Source organism: Lissotriton helveticus, chromosome 5_1, assembly GCF_964261635.1.
Source record: "Lissotriton helveticus chromosome 5_1, aLisHel1.1, whole genome shotgun sequence".
Lineage (NCBI taxonomy): Eukaryota > Metazoa > Chordata > Amphibia > Caudata > Salamandridae > Lissotriton > Lissotriton helveticus.
This window is the reverse complement of record NC_136065.1, coordinates 1,526,168,339-1,526,186,644: the sequence shown is the minus strand read 5'-3', so window position 1 is coordinate 1,526,186,644 and position 18,306 is coordinate 1,526,168,339.

The window sequence follows — 18,306 nt, the reverse complement described above, 5'->3', positions numbered from 1 at the left end:
CACTCGCACCTAGACACAACACAGAAAGGCACCTGTTATTTATGAACATGTCCTAAAGGTATACACAACAAGGTAACAGACAGAGAGAGAGAAACATTTTCCTACAGATGGTCACAGCTGTATCTGAAATGTAAAACGTCCATCTGTGCATGCTAAGTTATCGGGTCTGCTACTAATCCCAGAGATCCTTTCTGAATAATCATTTTGCTTCTGTAGAATGGGATGGGAACTTAGACTAATCTGTCTTATAATGTCCTATAATATGAGATGTTCATAATATATGGTTTACTGACCATGTTGATGTTATTTTTGCTAGGCAGTTGCTTTCTGATTGTGGCACGTATACTGCATTCTAGTGCACAATAGTATAAAATAAAGATTTCAAACTTCCGTCGTTTCTCTGTCATATCTTATTGTGGATGAGTACGAGAGTGAGAACGATAAGGTTTATCCATATACCGCGAGCCCTGAGAGGGTCGGGAGTGTTGTGTTCTGGTGTGTCAATTCACTTATCTCTCTGGATATGAGTAGGAGGTCAAGTGAGGCCCTATAGCTAGTCTGACTCAGGCTCATGGTACTGAGGTAATATGGTGACTCAGTCCCTATCTACTGATGTTCTATAGTTCTAAGTATAGTTCTGTTCCTCCGCAGAATTGCTGCAACAGTTTACTTATATAGGGCTGAAATGGCTCTAACGTAGAGACCAGTCTATTAAAAGAATTCAGTGCTGCCTGATCCACCTGATCTCCAGGATCTCTGTACAAATTGGGCATGGGGGTCTGAACAGTAGTTTGGGTACTAAGAGGCAAAGCTGTACTAGCTACCTGGCCTTGTTGTTGACAGATCTCTTTCTTCTAGCTATTGGTGTCCAGATGGCCCGGTATGGCAACACAGATTGTTTACTATTGAGAGTACTTCCAATGTCTGCTCAACTCGGAACCACCTCTGATAATGAATCAGTACCTTCTGCAATTCAATTTCATCTGTAAGGTAGTAGGTGTGGTAGATCTATAATGTCATCAGTTTGTTAAAGTTGTTGCATTTTAGACATTATCTCTTTTGAGAGGATCTCCTGCATTAGGTGGTCTCTGTATGTTTCTTTCTGTGTTTGCAAAATTGTAACAATCTCCTTTAATATCATACTATGGTTGGTCAGTGTCAAACATTACTCATTCAAGGTATAGGCCATTTTCATTAATGTATTGCTGATGATACTCATAGCAGATAGCACAGGGTAGGTTAGTTGGCAAAACTGGTCACTTCCTCTTGCTTTAGGTTCAGAAGTTTAGATGCTTGCTTAGGGGTCCGAACACATGGCTGAGGTACTGTCAGAAGATCTTTCGCTATTTGTTGACACAGCTGATCAGTTGAGGTGCGCCCCTCAGTTGGCCCTTGGGATGAGCTATTCAATATATTAGTTAGATTTAAGTCTTCCAATGAATTACCCATGATATCCTTTGGGTTACTGTCCATGGTTGGAGTTTAGTTCTCTGTTTGTAAAAAATTATCTCTTCCATATATAGACCCATCATCTGAGTTTACAGAAAGTCTTGGTGGAGAATTCTGTAATGGGGTGGAAACATTAATTTGTTAAGTGATCAGCATTAGCTTCTTCATTTGTATTGTGTTCATATCTGTAGTCGGGGTTACTGGGATAACTGAGGAGTTGGCGCATGCTTGCTTCCCAAAACAGGACAAGATGAAGCATTGGGCTTTCTTAACTTTTCCAAGCCCTTTACTAGCTGTAGTAATTTTTCCTGTACTGTCTTGTTCATTATCATTCATTTTGTGAGACTCCCATTGCTCCCTCAGCTTCAAAGCCATCATAGTCGGGGCTCAAATTTATTTCTGCCCTCTGGTTTTCATTTTGTTCTTTTGACCCTCAGTATCTGGACTGATGACCTTTCCTAAAGTAGCCCTCTTAAGATAAGTAGCTCGGTGCGACTGATATGCCCAGCTGGATGTTCCTTACGTGTATGGCCAAACTAGGCACTCACAGCTCACCTAGATGATGGCGGGCTCACAAATATTCAGGGCCACAGAAGTGCTTCCACACTTTCACTTTTTTACTTACCTCATCTCCCTGCTGCCACCACCAGCCCAGCCACAGGCACTATAATGCACACCACAGAAGTCCGATCTTTTCAGTAGATACAATTTCAGCACTCATTGATATTCTCAAGGCCTCCTTGCTGACCTCTCACTTATTTTGTGTCCCCTTTGTGGCACTGCAGCTCATTCACACGAGTGGTGAATCCGCCCTATACCTCCTGCCCTTTTTGAAGACACTGCAGCTCAAGCCAGCCCTCCTGCAAACACAAGCTGCCCGCACACCCAGCCTCCCCCTGGCTCCTATAACAGGTGGGCAAGGTGCCAGTGCAGGCTGTGGGACAGGAGAGGCTGTAAAAACAGCAGGGGTGTCTTAATAATCAGAGAATTCTCCTCGACTCGTGGCAATATAGCAGGGAAGCAACCCTTTCTTTGCAGCATCTCCGCACAGGGGATCCTGCATCGACTCTCCAATGTTCTGCTCTCGCCCGTTTGCTGGTAAGACGCTGAGCAGGGAGATAGGAATAGCAAAGTGGCAAACCCAGTCTAGGGCTACAGGTGCTTTGCATTGGACTGTTGGAGATGTTGAGAAGATACAGTCTAGGAAGCAGCCTTTGTAGTGCATTGGTTATAAGACATGAGTTACCATCTTGAGTTTGTCAATGAGGATGAAGATGGGATTTTTTGTGTGTTTGTCTTGTGTTGGAGGTTGAATTCACGCAAGAGGGTGTGTGGGCATGTCGGATGGTCGGCGTGGCAAGGAAATCTGAGAATTCATCAATGAAGCTGTTGCTCTGGCCAGGACGCATGTATATGAGATGTAAGGTTTGAGAAGCAGTGAATGGGACATAGCATGTCAGTAGCTCATGGAGTTGAGTATTAATTACTTGCCAGTGGTGCTCGACCAGGAGGATTAAAGGATGACAGCGATGTAGTGTTGTGTGAGTTTGCAATGATGGAACCTTTGTGGCTCCTGATGGACTCCGAAGAACTGTGACGTACGCTTTAGAGAGGCATGAAATGAATGCAAGTTTAGAAGGATGAGTTTGCTGTCACATACAGAAGAGTAAAGACGTGCTATACTAAGCTCTATGTGTGACATAGTAATTGACGAGTACCCAGGCTGGGGAGGATGCTACAACTGGTGATGAGATAGGGGCTCAGTAACCTGAAGATCAACAGTGCTCTCCCAGAGAGTTTGCAATGGTCCAACAAACTGCTTTTGCATGGCATATGGCCTCCGTCAAAATGCAGAATCAATGTTTGGCACATGTGGAGTCTAAGCACAGCCCTAGTCCATGTAAAGCATGCAAAGATAACAAATGTTTCACTGACAAGTCTACACATCGTTGGCGAAAACCTGTTGAGAAGGACACAAAGAGAGGTATCACCCTTTTTACGCAACTCAATCCCATATAACATAAGGAGTGATAATGCCATAGGCGGATGCAACCAGGATTTGAAAAAGCAGCAAATAGTGACAGCGAAGCAAGATAACACTGCTGACAGAAGCGCTGTGAGGCAGATATCAACCAGGTGTCGGGCACTACAAAGTTACACTTACAAGCAACAAAATTAAAATACAAGAGATAAGCATCTACCTACCAGAACTCAGCAAAGGGAGTCATCGTACCACTGCACTGGAGGAAGTGACCCAGATGAAACTCTTAAGGTTGTGGTTGCAAAGTTGTCCATACCTGAAGCCACACACCACCGAAGCTGCCATATCTAGACAACTCCAAAAGTCTCCTGAAAGCAAAGAACTCCCATGGAGACCAAGCGGGAGTACAAAGGTCTAGAGACTGTCTAAGATGACCCAGAGGCCAGCACGTTGCAGGGCCTCAAAGACGGTATGGATGAAGCAGGTTTGAGCGCACAGCAAAATGTGTCAAAGAGAACTGCACCCTCAGTGTCAACCAATCTCATAAATGGTAACAATGCTGCTGCTTTCTTGAAACCACCAACGCCATTCGATATAGCTAAAAAGCTAAATATTGGCAACAGATGGACTGCCTGGATAGAGAGATTTGATGATTTCATTGATGCAATTGAAGAAGCAGATAGAAAGAAGATTATCAAGTATCTGAAGAATCTGTTACGAGCTGATGAATTACATGCAGTCAAATCAAAGCAGCCTTGAATCTCAAGTTCAACACATTGCTGAATGTAGATTATAAAAGATACATTTTCAGTCAAGAACTGAAAGCTGATGAGACCATCAACTATTTGTTGAGAGACTGGATACACTGAAACACTGTAAGTTTATTTAATTATACACCTCAGAGTGATTGACGGATGCGTTTTAGATTCATTCAGACAATGAATGTTGAGAGAAACTCTTAGTCTGGAGTGAGTTCTTATGGCTGCTAGAACTGAGGAGCATGCTGATGACAATCTGCTGACATTGGAGGCCCTAGGGGCCCCAAAGAAAGTCAAAGCACAAGGCCGAAGGACGCTAAGTGATTTTTCCTCAGGTGTGGATTTTCATTTCCACATGAAGGTAGATGTCTCGCCATCAGGCAGATCTGTAAAGGCTGTGGAAAAGAGGACCATTTTGTAATGGTCTGCAGGAAGAAGGAAAAAGCAAGTGTGTTATGCGGCGAAGAAAAAATAGGCGCCTGAACGGTCACTAAGCAACGTTCGATGCACGCCCACAAGGCCAAGCCACCCTCTCAGCTGAGGCAAATTGAAACCAAGCGAAGTCGATCATCAATCTAAATCTTTATAAGATGCTTGATTATCGGTCACACGTGTGGGGGGGCTTCCCATACAAGAAAACATGGACATTTTCAAAAGCCCACACCACCACTAAGCTTTCTTTCTCAGATTAGGAATTAGCACGTTCAATTTGGGACAAACCTCGGCTTCTATAAACCACGATAGGTCTTCGAGCAGTTAGGTGTCCTCTGTGCTGTGCAAGGATGGCGCCCAACCTGACTGGGCTAGGGTCAACAACAACCTCAGGATGAAGATTCCGATCAAAATAAGCCATTTCAGTAGCGCTCCCAATAGCTTGCTTGATCTTCTGGAAGCTTTGTTTACATTCATTTGACCAAAGAAAATAAATAATCTTTTTCAACAAGTTTCCTAATGGAGCACTGGCAGTGACACAGTCTTGTATGTATCTAGACCAATAGCTGGCCAAGGAATGAACGTAACATGGGAACGTCTTGTAGGAGACTGGCAGGTGACAACACTTGTACTTTAGCAGGAACGAATATCATACCCCCATCAGAAAAGATATGGCAATTTTTTTATTTTTTTTTAGAAAACTCACATTTCTTGGCTTTTCAAAGTTAAACTAGCATCTTGGAGCAACTGACACACTTGCATGAGAGCTTTGTCATGCTTCTTGTGTGGGGCTGCAAAAACTAGTATGTCATCACTATAATTTTTTGTAAAATCTGGTTTCAAACACAAACAAACCACATGAGAATGGCCGAGCATGTATACACACAACAAGTTCTCGATATAGACCATGAGAAACAAGGCAACCATCTCCACTGCCCAGCAGGCCCAACTAAGGAGCCATCTCCACTGTCCAGGAGTCACCCACCCGAGGCAGTAACCATGGCAGTTATTGGATATCATCCCAAATCAATACATCCCCGTCATAATGCCCCATGCACCAGATCCAGTCTCAATGCGGCCCCCAACTCCCCTACCCAATACCAACCCACCCACCCGCCGACGCGTCAACTCTAAGATTATGTGTAATAAAGTGTCAGATCCAGTCAACAAAGGGGACCATACCTGTCTTCCAATGTACTTCTTGAGCAGGTATAATGACCATTAAGGAGGTACAGGGACACCTCGCCACCCTTCCCATCTCTAAGGGGGCCATTAATCTCTTAGTCCTCATCCCCAGTCAAGGCACTCCCCTCTGACTCAGATTCTATGTCCGCCCCCTTCAGTTCAGTAACAAGAGCCTCACACGCTTGCGCCCCCTCCAGTGCTTTGTCATTGTGGGACGTATGCACCTGCTGCAGACAAACTGCGCCCTCGCTGCCTGCCCATAGGAGCAATGTAGCCCTCCATCTACAGTAGGTGGGTCCCGCTGCAGCCTTCCAATGGGACGTACTATCTCCCTTAGCAAGCAACAGTCCCAAGTCCAGAAATGTACTCGTCAGTTTCGTTTTGCTAGTATGCGGATACCAATGCAACAAGCAGGTCCCCTTAGCTAGAGCAATCCGCCGTCCAGTTACCTTGCAGAGCAGCTCAACCACTTCCTCCCAATATGTGCCCAATTGTGGGCAATCCCACAACATATGCACCAGGTCCGCTTCCCGCAACGTGCATCGGGGGCACTGTGCAGTGTCCACCTGAAAATATTGATTGATTTTTGCCGGTGTAAGATACGCTCTCTGCGAAATAAATATTTGGACCAATTGGAACCTGGTGTTTCTAGTGCCCTTCCATGCCCTCTTAAGGATGTGCGACCAAGCAGAGTCAGATATCTCTTTGTCTATATCCGCCGCCCACTGTTCTTGCAGTTTCTGTAGCGGTGTCAGCCCCTCACCGATCATGCGCCTATATAAACAGGTAACCGCCTTATAAGTGCCCGCTGCCATCACCACATATTGACACGCTTTGCTTACTGGGGGCTCCGAGAGGCCCATGCCCCAGTGTTTTTGAATGGCAGTGACTAAGGCTGCATGTATTAAAAAATGACCCCGTGGGAGCCCAAAACTCTCCTGCAGGGCACTATAAGGCAATAATACTCCATCCCCAAATAAATCTCCTACCATCTGTGGCCCTAACCTCTCCCATTCCGCAAGAACAGACCAGTCTCCTCCATGTGGCAGGGCCGTGCACATCCCCAGTGGTATCCCGGGGCATAAGGTCGCTGCACGCCAATTCTATTGTGGTACCGCTTCCAACAGTGATTTAAAGCGCCTTCCTCAATCGTTAGTTCAGCTGCTCGCAACTTTTGCTGCAGTATCACATATGATAGCACGTGCCTCGGAACTTCCGGTTCGACTTCCCGTTCCGGTCCCTGGAATTCCTGTGCCACCGCTTGAATAAGGCTTTGGAACTGTGCGGCGAAATAGTACAGCTCGAAATCAGGGACTGCCAGGCCCCCCTCAGCTCTTGGTCACATCAGTGTATCCAGTGCTACTTGGCGCCGTCCCGTTCCTCAAATAAAGCCGCCCACCACTGAGCGGAGCTGCCGAAATAGTGCAACAGGTATCCGTATAGGTAAAGTACTGAAAAAGTATAGCAGCCGAGGAAGTGCCACCATTTTCAGCAAAGCCACCCGATCGCCACCGACAGTGGCAAGGTTCCCCAGAACTGCATACTGCCCTTAAGGCCCCTTATTGCCCTGCTGATATTACCCTCCAGTAGGTCCTCCTGGGTATGATATACGTGTGTCCCCAAATAGGGAAGGCACTTTGGCTCCCACGTGACGTCAGATAGATGCACAGGTCGGGCACTCGCTCTAATAACCGGAAACACACAAGTCTTTGCCCAATTGACTCGCAAGCCTGATATATCCCCGAACCAGCGGAGCAGGTCTCGCACTCCTTCCAGTGCCCCTCTAGCGTCCTTCAAGAAGAGCAAAAGGTCGTCTGCGTACAGCGAAATATAGTGTATGCGGCCACAAGACCTTGAAATTCCCTCCCCGTTCTTGCTCGCGACGCCAATGGTTCAATAGCAAGGGCAAATAGCAACGGGGAGAGTGGGCAGCCCTGTCTGGTGCCCCACCCTACCGAATATGAGGAGGAAATGACCCTACCCACTCTTACCCTAGCGCTCGCCGAGGCATATAAAATTTTGGTCCACCGGATATAGCCCTCCCCAAGTCCGAAGGCTCTCATGACTGAAAATAAATAAGGCCATTACAAGCTGTCGAATGCCTATGCAATGTCCACAGAGAGGACTATTGCTGGATCTTCTTCGCCATAGTCCCCGCTCAGTATGCGTATCAACCTACGTACGCTACCAGCCGTGTTACGTGTAGGGATAAAGCCGGACCGATCCGGATGAATCAACCTTGTCATAAGGGGAAGGAGTCTGGTGGCAAGCGCCTGACCTAAAATCTTATAGTCAGTGGTGAGCATTGACGGCCGGTACGCTGCTGGATCCGTGGGGTCCTTCCCTCGGTTACGGAGGGGAATTATAATGGCCTCCGTAGTCGAGATCGGCAGCTCTCCCAATTGCTTAGCCTCCCTATACATTGTGAGCAACCTAGGAGCCAGAACATCGATGTAAGCCGAATAAAACTCGATAGGTAACCCGTCGCTGCCCGGAGTTTTGTTACGCGCCAACTGTTTAATGGCGCAACGGATTTCTGCTAACGAGATCTCCTGTCCAAGGGAGTTTGCATGTTCCTCATCCACCACAAGCAGCTCTAAGTCCTCCAAGACCGCCTGTATGTCCCTTTCCCCGGTCCGCAAGTGGCCCGTATATAAGGTAGCATAAAAGGACCGAAAACGATCATTTATTTGATGTTGCGTGTATTCCAGCACCCCCAACTCAGAGGTCAGTGCTAGGATAGGGACGCATCTAGGGAGGGGGTTGGCCACCCTCGCTAGCAAGGTGCCCACCTTATCCCGTTCGGCATGCGCGCGGGTCAAATAAGTTCTGTAGTCAAAGCACTGTAGGCGCTCCACCACCGCCGCCACTGCTTCCTACAAGTCCCGGACCATGTCTCGCGCCGAAGGGTTAGTGGAGTGGTCTCGCTCAGCCGCCCTGAGGGACGTCTCCGCAACTTCTATTTCCTGTAGTAAGAGCTTCCCCACTCCCACCCGCTTAGCGATGCAAACCCCTCGGGTCACTACCTTGAAGTCGTCCCACTCCAAGGCCACTGTCGTAGCTGTTCCCTCATTCTCAGCAAAGTATGTCTCAATCCCCACACCCAGCTGGGCGTGGAAGACCGGATCCTCCAGCAGCTCTGGGCGCAAGCGTCATGTCGGTATAGCAGAGCGCCCCGCGGCCCAGCAGAAACTCACTAGCAGTGGATTGTGGTCCGAGATAGTACACAACAAATACTCAATATTGACTACCATAGCAGCCAGTCCTGAGCTACACAAGACCGCGTCAAGCCGCACACGCAGATCGTGTAAAGCGGAGAAATATAAATAATCTCGTTCAGCCAGATGTTGAGCCCGCCAAACATCCACCAACCCCCAATGATCCTGCCAGTGAGCCCTGACCTTTGCTAATTTGTGAATTGGAGCACATGATAACGGGGGGTGGGACCTATCCATCATCACATCCACGATAGAATTAAAGTCTCCACCAAGCAACACTGGGTTTGTAAAATAGGTCGCCAGGGGATCAGATAAGTGCTCAAAAAAGGCCGCCTGCTCCACATTAGGGGCATAAATACTACATAGAGCCACCTCCCGCCCATATAGACGCCCCTTAACTGCCACATATCGGACCTCTGGGTCTATTTATTGATCAGTCAACTGAAAGGAGACCCCAGCCCTAATCCAAATCAACACTCCTCGTGCAAAAGCTGAATAAGTGGTGTGATAAAGCTGCCCTCTCCACCTACGCTGCAGCGCCAGCCCCTCTGCCCTGGTCAAGTGTGTCTCTTGTAAAAACACTATCTGCGCACCCCTGCGTACCAAGTAGGAATGGACCCTATATCTGCGCTGCATGGAATGCAATCCCCGTACGTTCCAGGTCATACACTTCACATCAGGTAACGGACCGATAGTACAAGCACAAAGGGAAATACAAAAACACCACACTTCTCCATAGACGCGCCGGTCGGTGCAACCCCCATCCCACCCAGTCCCATCCCCCAACAGTCCCACCCCACCCTCAACATCATCCTCCCCCCCAAGAACAGGCACTAACGTAGTGAATCCCATCCAAACTAGCCCAACTATCGCCCAACGAAGTAAGGCTATCCAACTGGGAACCATCCGGTGGGGGTTGGATAGAGCCTAGCAAGTTACCCACAATCAGTCAATGCAGCATCCATTTACCGCCCCAGAAATCCCCAATAGCCATAGCCACCCTTCTGCTTCCCCACATAACTACACCTTCTTCAGTTACATAGGCGTTGCACTGATGCACCCAGAACCTAGAAATCCAGAATCTGATTCACCACTAGCCCATCTCAATTTTCACTGTTTAACACTTCAGGCACAGCAGCTCCCTTCCCTCCATGCAGCCCACAGTGTTTACTCATCTGGCAGTCCATCTGCTGTTCCCGGGGTGACCAGCGGCAAATGTACACTGTCCGACGCCGAAGAGTCCGCTTCCGACTGACCCTTGTCAGTGTCCGCGTCTGAGCCTCTTGGCAAAATTAGCAGCTTGTCGACGGATATTGCAGTCACCGCTTCCAGTGCTTTCCTGCGCTCCAGTTCCGTTTATGAGGTAGAAGGTTTCCGCAATCCCCGTCCTCGGCGCCTTATACGTCGTGACCTGCGAGGCTGTGAATCTGCAGCCATTTCTCATGCTTCCTGTTCCAATCTATCTTTGCCAGCTCTATAAGACTCCAGCCAAGCCCACACATCCTCCAGCATGTCATGAAAGTGGGTTTTCCCATCCAGGATTATGTGCAATTTAGCTGGGAAGAACAGGGAGTACTGATCCCCTCAACCCGCAGTTCCTTCTTGACCGCCTGGAAGGACGCGCGGCGCCGCTGGGTTTCAAAGGAATAGTCCGGGAACAGCGTGACCGTACTATTATCGACCTGGAAAGGGCCATCCATGTGTGCCTTCCAGAGAAGCAAGTCTCTGTCCCCAAAATGTAACAGGCGAGCCACCACCGACCGGGAGGTCGCACCTGCTGCGGAGGTCTCGCAGGAACCCGGTGCGCGCGTTCCAGTGTATAGAAGGCCGACAATCCCTCGGGGGCCACCACCGTTCTCAGATCTTCCAGGTAGCTCACCACATCCGATCCCTCTGTTTTTTCCTGCAGGCCTACTACCCCGATGTTGTTCCGCCGGTTCCTCCCTTCTGCGTCCTCAGCGCGCTTTTCAAGCGCTGCAATCCGGTACAATGCACCCGCCATTGTTGCGGCCAGCGCGGTTTGTGCCGGCGCGACCTCCTGGACAGTGTCCTCCACCTGTTTGACCCTATCTGACAATTTCGAGTGATCAGCTCGTGGATGTCCCAGCCCCGTCGCCACCTGCGCGATGTCCTGCTGTAGGGCAGTGCGAGAATCTGCTATAGCAACCAGGATCTTATCGAGCTGCTGCTGCAGCCCCGGGACCTGAGACAATCCATGCAGCCCCTGCTCAGTCTGAGGTGGGGGTTCAGTGTCAGAAGGCGGGTGTTCTTCCTCTCTTCTCCCTCGGGGCTTGCCCATAGCGCCGATTGTCGGAACCCACTCGCAGGAACCGTATCGCCGGAGCACCCAAGCAGCTGCAGTCGGCAGCCAGGGCCCGCCTCCAAACCAGACCAGGCAGAATAGCGTCTCACCCCGGCTCAATCTGCACCCTTTCATTGTCACATCCGTCGAGGCAGGGCAACGACAGCAGATCCTTTAATCGAATAGTCTTCCGAGGTTGGGGGCCGCGCCACTCTCTATAGGCCAGCACTCAATGTCCCGCTACACCACAGGAGTCCCCTAATGCCTCTGCAGGCCAAACTCCAGCTCGTTGTAGTGCCTCTCGGGTTCACCGTCGCCACCCTTAGCGCAGTTCCCCACTCCACCAGCGTGCTCCACGCGTGAATCCACCACCTCGCATCGCCCAAGCCTTCTCCGCATCCGCGAGGCTTCACACAGTATCTCCGGGACAGGCCGCTCACATCTCCTCACAGCGGTCAACAAGGGGTCCAGGCCAGGGCCGCCGCCATTTTATGCACGGCACGTAAATCTCCAGGGCTGTCCAGCCACCTTTTCTCTCATGCAGTGCCGTATCTGCTGTTCCGCCCCGTCCAGGGTCATCTGGCTCGCTCTCGCCGCCTGCCCCAGGACCCAGCCATCACCTCAAGCCCTGTGAACTCACTGGAGCATCTCAGAGAGGGGGGCCCCCTCCAGGGCCTCTGCATCAGCAGCCCGAGCCCCCACAGCGTAACAGCAGCCCCTGCTGGCCTCCTGAGCCCCCGCCGATGCAGGCCGCCACTCACTCTCTAGTTGCAGGGCTCGCCTCTCCCCCGGCGCCACTTCTCGCTTGAGTCCACTCCGCTCCGCTCTGCGGCGTCGGTCGAGTAAACGTCCACTACCAGGCGGGCCCAGAGCTTCAGAGTCAGTGCGCCTCCTCCGCCTCTGCAGCAGATCTCCGCTGCTTCGCCACCTAGGCCGGATCGGCAGTGCCCTCTTCTCGCTGTGCCGCTCCATAGCCGGTTCAGCCCACAGCGCCACCATTTTAAGCTCCCTGGGAGCCGCCGACTCAGCCCACGGCACAGCACAGATATCTTGAGTGCCGCCGTCTTTTGGCGCTTTACCCGTCCCTGATTGGTGTGGGGGGGGTCTGTGGGTCAATTATGCTGGAGAAATGCGGGGTTTTTCAGTGGAGCTCGGCGCTCACGCTTCTCCTCGCCATGGCATCCAAGCCATGCCCCCTATAACAGAAAGCATTTATGACATGCTGTATATGCCAAATGACATCTTGGAATAGCTCTGCAGCTGATGACACACCAAAACTTAGTCTACTGTAACGGAACAGACCAACATGTGTAGAAAAGTTTGTAAAGTACCTGCAATTCTCCTTGAGTTGCAACTAATTTTATCCTTTATTCAGATCCAAGCAAGATAATACCATTGCACTATTCTATTGTGTTATCATGCCGGCAATGTGCAGACCTGGATGTTGTTCTCTTTCAGTTGCTTTGTTCACTTGATGCATATCCACAAAGATGCGTACAGATCCTTTACTGTGCTTTTTTGGGTACTGCCCTATGGGAGAAATCCATGAAGTTGAACCAGTGGAACACTCAATGATACTGTGTTTAAGTAAATATTCAAGTTCTTTTCACCAGCTTCCTGTAAGTGAAAGGCAATTTGTCTTTGTTTTTGAGAAATCGGACAGACGTCCAAATTAATGTGTATTTATGGTCTTGCACAACCGGAAACATATTAGAGGGAAGGCTGTTATGGATGGAGTTCAACTTGAACAAACCCAGGTTTTTAAGTACCTTGGTATTACCCTGTCGTATAACTTAGATTGGAAACAACACACTAATGAGCTAGCCTCAAGGCATGCTCAACTGACAGGAGTCCTTACTAAGGAATTATTTTCCTCACACTCCAAACCTATAAGTCCGGTTCTAAAAATTTATAACGCAAAGGTAGGAGCGGCGGTTTTATACGGGCAGAACTCTGGGGGCCTAGTAACCTTACAAAGTTGACGGTAGCACAAAATAAATTTCTCCGCAACATTACTGGCCTACCAATGTCAACCCCTTCGCTACCCCTAAATTATGATCTGGGATTCCACAGTTTTGATGATATGGCCAAGTACAGATCAGTGGCCTACTGGAGGAGGTTGTGGGTAATCCCAGAACTCTCCCAGTATGCCCAAGGCTTCCTTGAGGTTAGAACTCAGGACACTAGACACAAAATAGCATGGATGAGAGAGGTAAAAAATATTTATAGGGCTATGGGATTATCTCAACTGTGGGATGACCCTGTAAATAATGTTTTCCCACCCAAAAAAATATTTCGAGATTTGTATTGGAGCATGATTGAGTCTAAGAGCTTTGGAAAATGTATTGATCGATCCTTTACCAGAGAATTATTAGAACTCAAGCATGCACCGGCCCTTGAACCTTACTGGGATTGGATTACCATCCCAGGTGATAGGAGGAGATATCACCAATTGAGGGTGGGGACACTACCGCTAAATGCCCTAACTGAAAAATGGTATAAGAACCAATCTCCATGCTGCCCCTTTTGTCCTGATCATAAGGAAAACATTGGACATGTGTTGTTTGCTTGTCCCGAATATAATGCTCCTAGGCGATCATGGTTAAAACCGATTTGTGCCCAGTTGGGCTTAAAATCAGCAAACGAGGCTGTTAGGATTTTAAGAACTGATACCTCCCAGCCTGTCGTTATAGCCATGTCGAAATTTCTCCACTGGATGTGGATAATCCGGGCACGCAAAACGAGCCTGGAGTAACCCTAAGGATAGTCATCAAACCCTGCCACTTAAATCTGCAGATTGTATTTAGCAAGTGACATGTTTTGAATACTGCATAAGTAACTGATATATACTGTATTGATGAAATTAGTTTTTATAATGTTTTATAACTGTTTTAATACTATATATTTAAAAGTATGTAAATATGTAAATAGGATGAGTTAGGATTTGTTTTGTATTTGACTCATTGTGGATATTGCTTCTTGTGGGGTGTGGGTGGTAACAAAAACAACTTTTAATTGTAAAATGTCTTTTTATGATTGAAAAATTATCGAATAAAGACTAATTTGAATTTGAATTTGACTGTCATAGTCGTGATTTTTCCCAACCCATGAAATCATGTTATAGTTTACTGATATTAGTCCAATATCAGCAGCTGTACTGAATCAGAGTTAATAGACGATTGATACACGCAGGAGAATAAAGATGTGTTATACTAAGATTTGTGTGTGGCATATTCATTAGCGAGTACCCAGGCTGGGAAGGACACTACAAGCAGGTCCTCCTCTCTTCTAATGGTTGTAGTCCACATGGTGAATATTATAGCCTGAGGGTGGAAGGACATCTACTATTGTGGGGGTGAACCAGGTTTCTGTGACTATGAAGATGCCTAGCTTGGGGGCGTGGCTTGGAGGCCGATGGGACAGGCTGCATGAGCGCTAGGCTCCGCACCGATCCCCGAATTTATCCTGATATATCTCGATTTCTCTCCTGGTCTGGTGGCACCGAGGGTATTGGGAGTGGTGCGGACTGGGACTGGCGTGCTCCCGAGGCTTTTTACGGAGCCGATCGAGAACTTTGGGTGACTTTCTGGACCGGGCCCGCTATGGGTGAGCGATCCAAGATGGAGGCAGCTCCGCGGCTCTGAGTCCTGAGCCCGGACGGAGAGGAAAACAGGCAAAGCAGTCTGGGGGCATACACGGCGGTGACTCAATGGGACCGGAGCAGCGGGGATCCCCTCGCAGCCCTCGGAGCTGCGAGTGAGGGTCTCGGAGGACCGCGGAGCAATCTTCAGAGGAGACTCGACCGGAAGACTGCCGGCGGCAGGGAGCGATGCAAGGGCTGGAAGCGCAGGCCCGGAGGCGATAACTCCCTGGAGCAGCACCGGGATACCGGGACACAGCGTGGCAGCGTGCGGCTGCCTAGAGGAGTGCAGACGGACGGCAGCGCCTACTCCTGCACCGGTGAGTGGGTTGTGGCGCGATCCTGGGCCCCAGCTGTGGAGGCGGTAGCGGGGCGCGGGGGAAGGCCGTGGCCTGCGAGCTGGAGCGGGGTAGTGGAGGTGCACAGGCACACAGGGGGACACTGAAGATGGAGGACGAGGGGCTTGCTGGGGCATGGACTGAAGCCTTGTGCTGCACGAGTTTGCGGTCACTGTGGGCCTGGGCCTGGAGCCCGTGTGATTACAGGACACCAAGTGAAAGGAGCACAGCAAGATAGGGAGGAGGCCGGTGGGGGAGAGATCTGCTCCCATGATAGAGCGGATTGGTGTGGCCCTGGAGGCTAGGTGTACAAGGAGCGGAGGAGGGGGGACACAGAGGTGTTTGGGGGCCGGAATATTAGTAGGGGTAGAATACTTGTAATTACTGTATGCCAGGGGTGCACCGCGTGCTGGGCCGCGTGAACTACTAAAGACGGAAGCGCCTGGGGTGAAGTACTACTGGCTTTGCTGATCCACACTTGGGTCTTATATCAGTGATAAGGACGTGGTGGAAAGTCCGTGGCCACCAGAGCAAGGGCGGGAGACCTAGACCATGGTAAAGCCAAAGGGGAAGAAAGATGGAGCGCACCAGATGTCGGACACAGAGATTTCCACCCAGAATAAACAGGGGGCCGTGGAAGCGTCTCAAGACACTGGGATGCAACAACAGTTTGACCGCATCTTAGTGGTAATTGCGGACTCTCGCACCGCCCTGCAACAGGACATTGCGCAGGTGGCGACGGGCTTGGGCCTCTTGCGAGTGGATCACTCCAAGCTTGTAGACAGAGTAAAACAGGTGGAGGGCATACTCCAGGACGGAGCACCAGCCACCACCGCGTTGGAGAGTAAAGTGTCGGACGCATTGGACCGTATCCAGGCGCTGGAGAGGCAAGCAAAGGATGCGGAAAGTCGTAATCGACATAATCGACATAATAACATCCGCGTGGTGGGCCTGCCTGAAAAAGAAGATGGTGCAGTACCTTGAGAACTGGCTGAAGACGGTGGTGGTACCTGAGGGACTATCCTCCTTCTACACACTGGAACATACGCATAGGGTGCCGGCGAAGCCGCCTCTCCTGGGTCGTCCGCCCCGCCAGTGGTGGTCCGTCTGCTCCACTATAGAGATAGAGACTTCTTGCTCCAGAAGGCTCGCACCGAAGGCCCGTATCAAGTCGGAAATGGCAAGGTGACTCTATTCCCGGATTATACGTTGGATATACAGCGCCGCCACGCATCCTATCTACTCCCTGTTGTTCCCCACCAAACTGAGAATCATCTTAGATGGCAAGACTCAGTTCTTTGACACCCCAATTGAGGCGTGGGCGTGGTTGGAAACCTACAGAGCTGGGACAGACCGAGTGGGACTACAGGTCTCAGATCCTCTGAGAGATCATCAGCTCCGCAAATCACAACAACTACACTGCCGACAGCGGGGGCTGCGGAAACCGTCGACGTCACAGTCTGAGGTAGCGCAACGAGGGGTGCTGGAGGCGATATCGGCTTTATCGGGAGACCGGCTGACCCAACCTTGGAGGGCACAGACTCGGAAGGGGACAAAGCGCAGTCAGACACTGAGTTATCAGAAACGGACAGTCTACGTGGGCCGAAGGTCACCCCCGGCAACAGCGGATGGACTATTGGATGAGTAATGGCATGAGCATTGAGAGGTTGTTTTTAGAGTGCTGAAAGCCTCTGGCGAGCTCGAGGAAAATATTGTGGGTGTTCGGTTGCCCGGGGGAGGGGGCTTTTGGTGCTGGATCTGAGGTGCGGGATCTGGACAATCATGGGGCTCCATTGTTTCAGGTAAAGCGAGCGGGAGGGAAGAGGGATTTGTATTTTAATAGGGGATCTAAGTGGGATGGGTCATGGAGCTTGCGCGGTCGCCTGTTGGCACTGAGCACCCCCAACCACCCATAAGGCATGCCCGCAGTGACCACTGGTGGGCTTGAATGTGTGTTGATTGTTGATATGGTTTGGATGGGGACTGGCAGTTTTGTTCTAGGACCTGTTCTTGGTGGGGTGAGGGGATGGTGATGTTGGGGTTCTGTTTATCAAGTAGGGGCCCCTGGTGTGTGTGGGCATGTGCAAGGCGACAGGTGGAATTTGTTTAGCTGCAATGGGGACGTTACCTGAACTGCGTTGTATCACTTGGAATGTGAGAGGCCTGCACACTATGATGAGGCGCCACAAAGTCCATGCATATTTAGTTAGGAGGGGAGTGCATATAGCACTGTTACAGGAAATCCATCTTACCAAGGCAGAAGGTCAGGTGCTGCAGCGCAGGTGGAGAGGCCAGGTTTTTAGCACATCATATTCGGCATTTGCACCGGGGGCATTAGTTTGGGTGAGTGCAGGAGTCCCTTTTCAGGCCACAAAGCAGACAATAGATCCGCAAGGCAGATTTGTAGCGGTGGAGGGGCGTTTGCATGGTAGGGACATACCTTTGTGCGTATATGTGCACCAAACACAGACCAAGTGCGCTTCCTGGACTGCATATCGGGCACATTAGCACATTATTTGGCAGGCCCGGTGGTGCTAGGAGGGGATTTTAACTCTGTAGTTGATATATCACTGGACAGATCGCACCATCCATTAGCAGACTCCCCCATCTGTAGATTGGCCAAAAGTAGGTTGGACTGGCAGAATAGGTAGATGGTAGATGTGTGGCGCAACCACCACCTGCGAGACCGGGACTACTCCTTCTTTTCAGCGATGCACAAACTCCACGTTAGGTTTGATGCAGTCTTATGCTCTGCACCGATAGTGCCCACCATGGTACGCTCAGAATATCTGGCTAGGACTCTATCAGACCACAACCCGTTATTAATTACTGTGAACTGGGTGACGGTAAAATCTGATATTCCCACTTGGAGACTGCGACCCGAGACGTTGGAGGACCCGGTTTTCCAGAGGGAAATTGGGGAGGGTATAGCGCACTATTTTACTGAAAATGGAGGAACGGCTTCTATTAGAGCGGTGGAATAGGACGCCTTTAAGTAGTAAT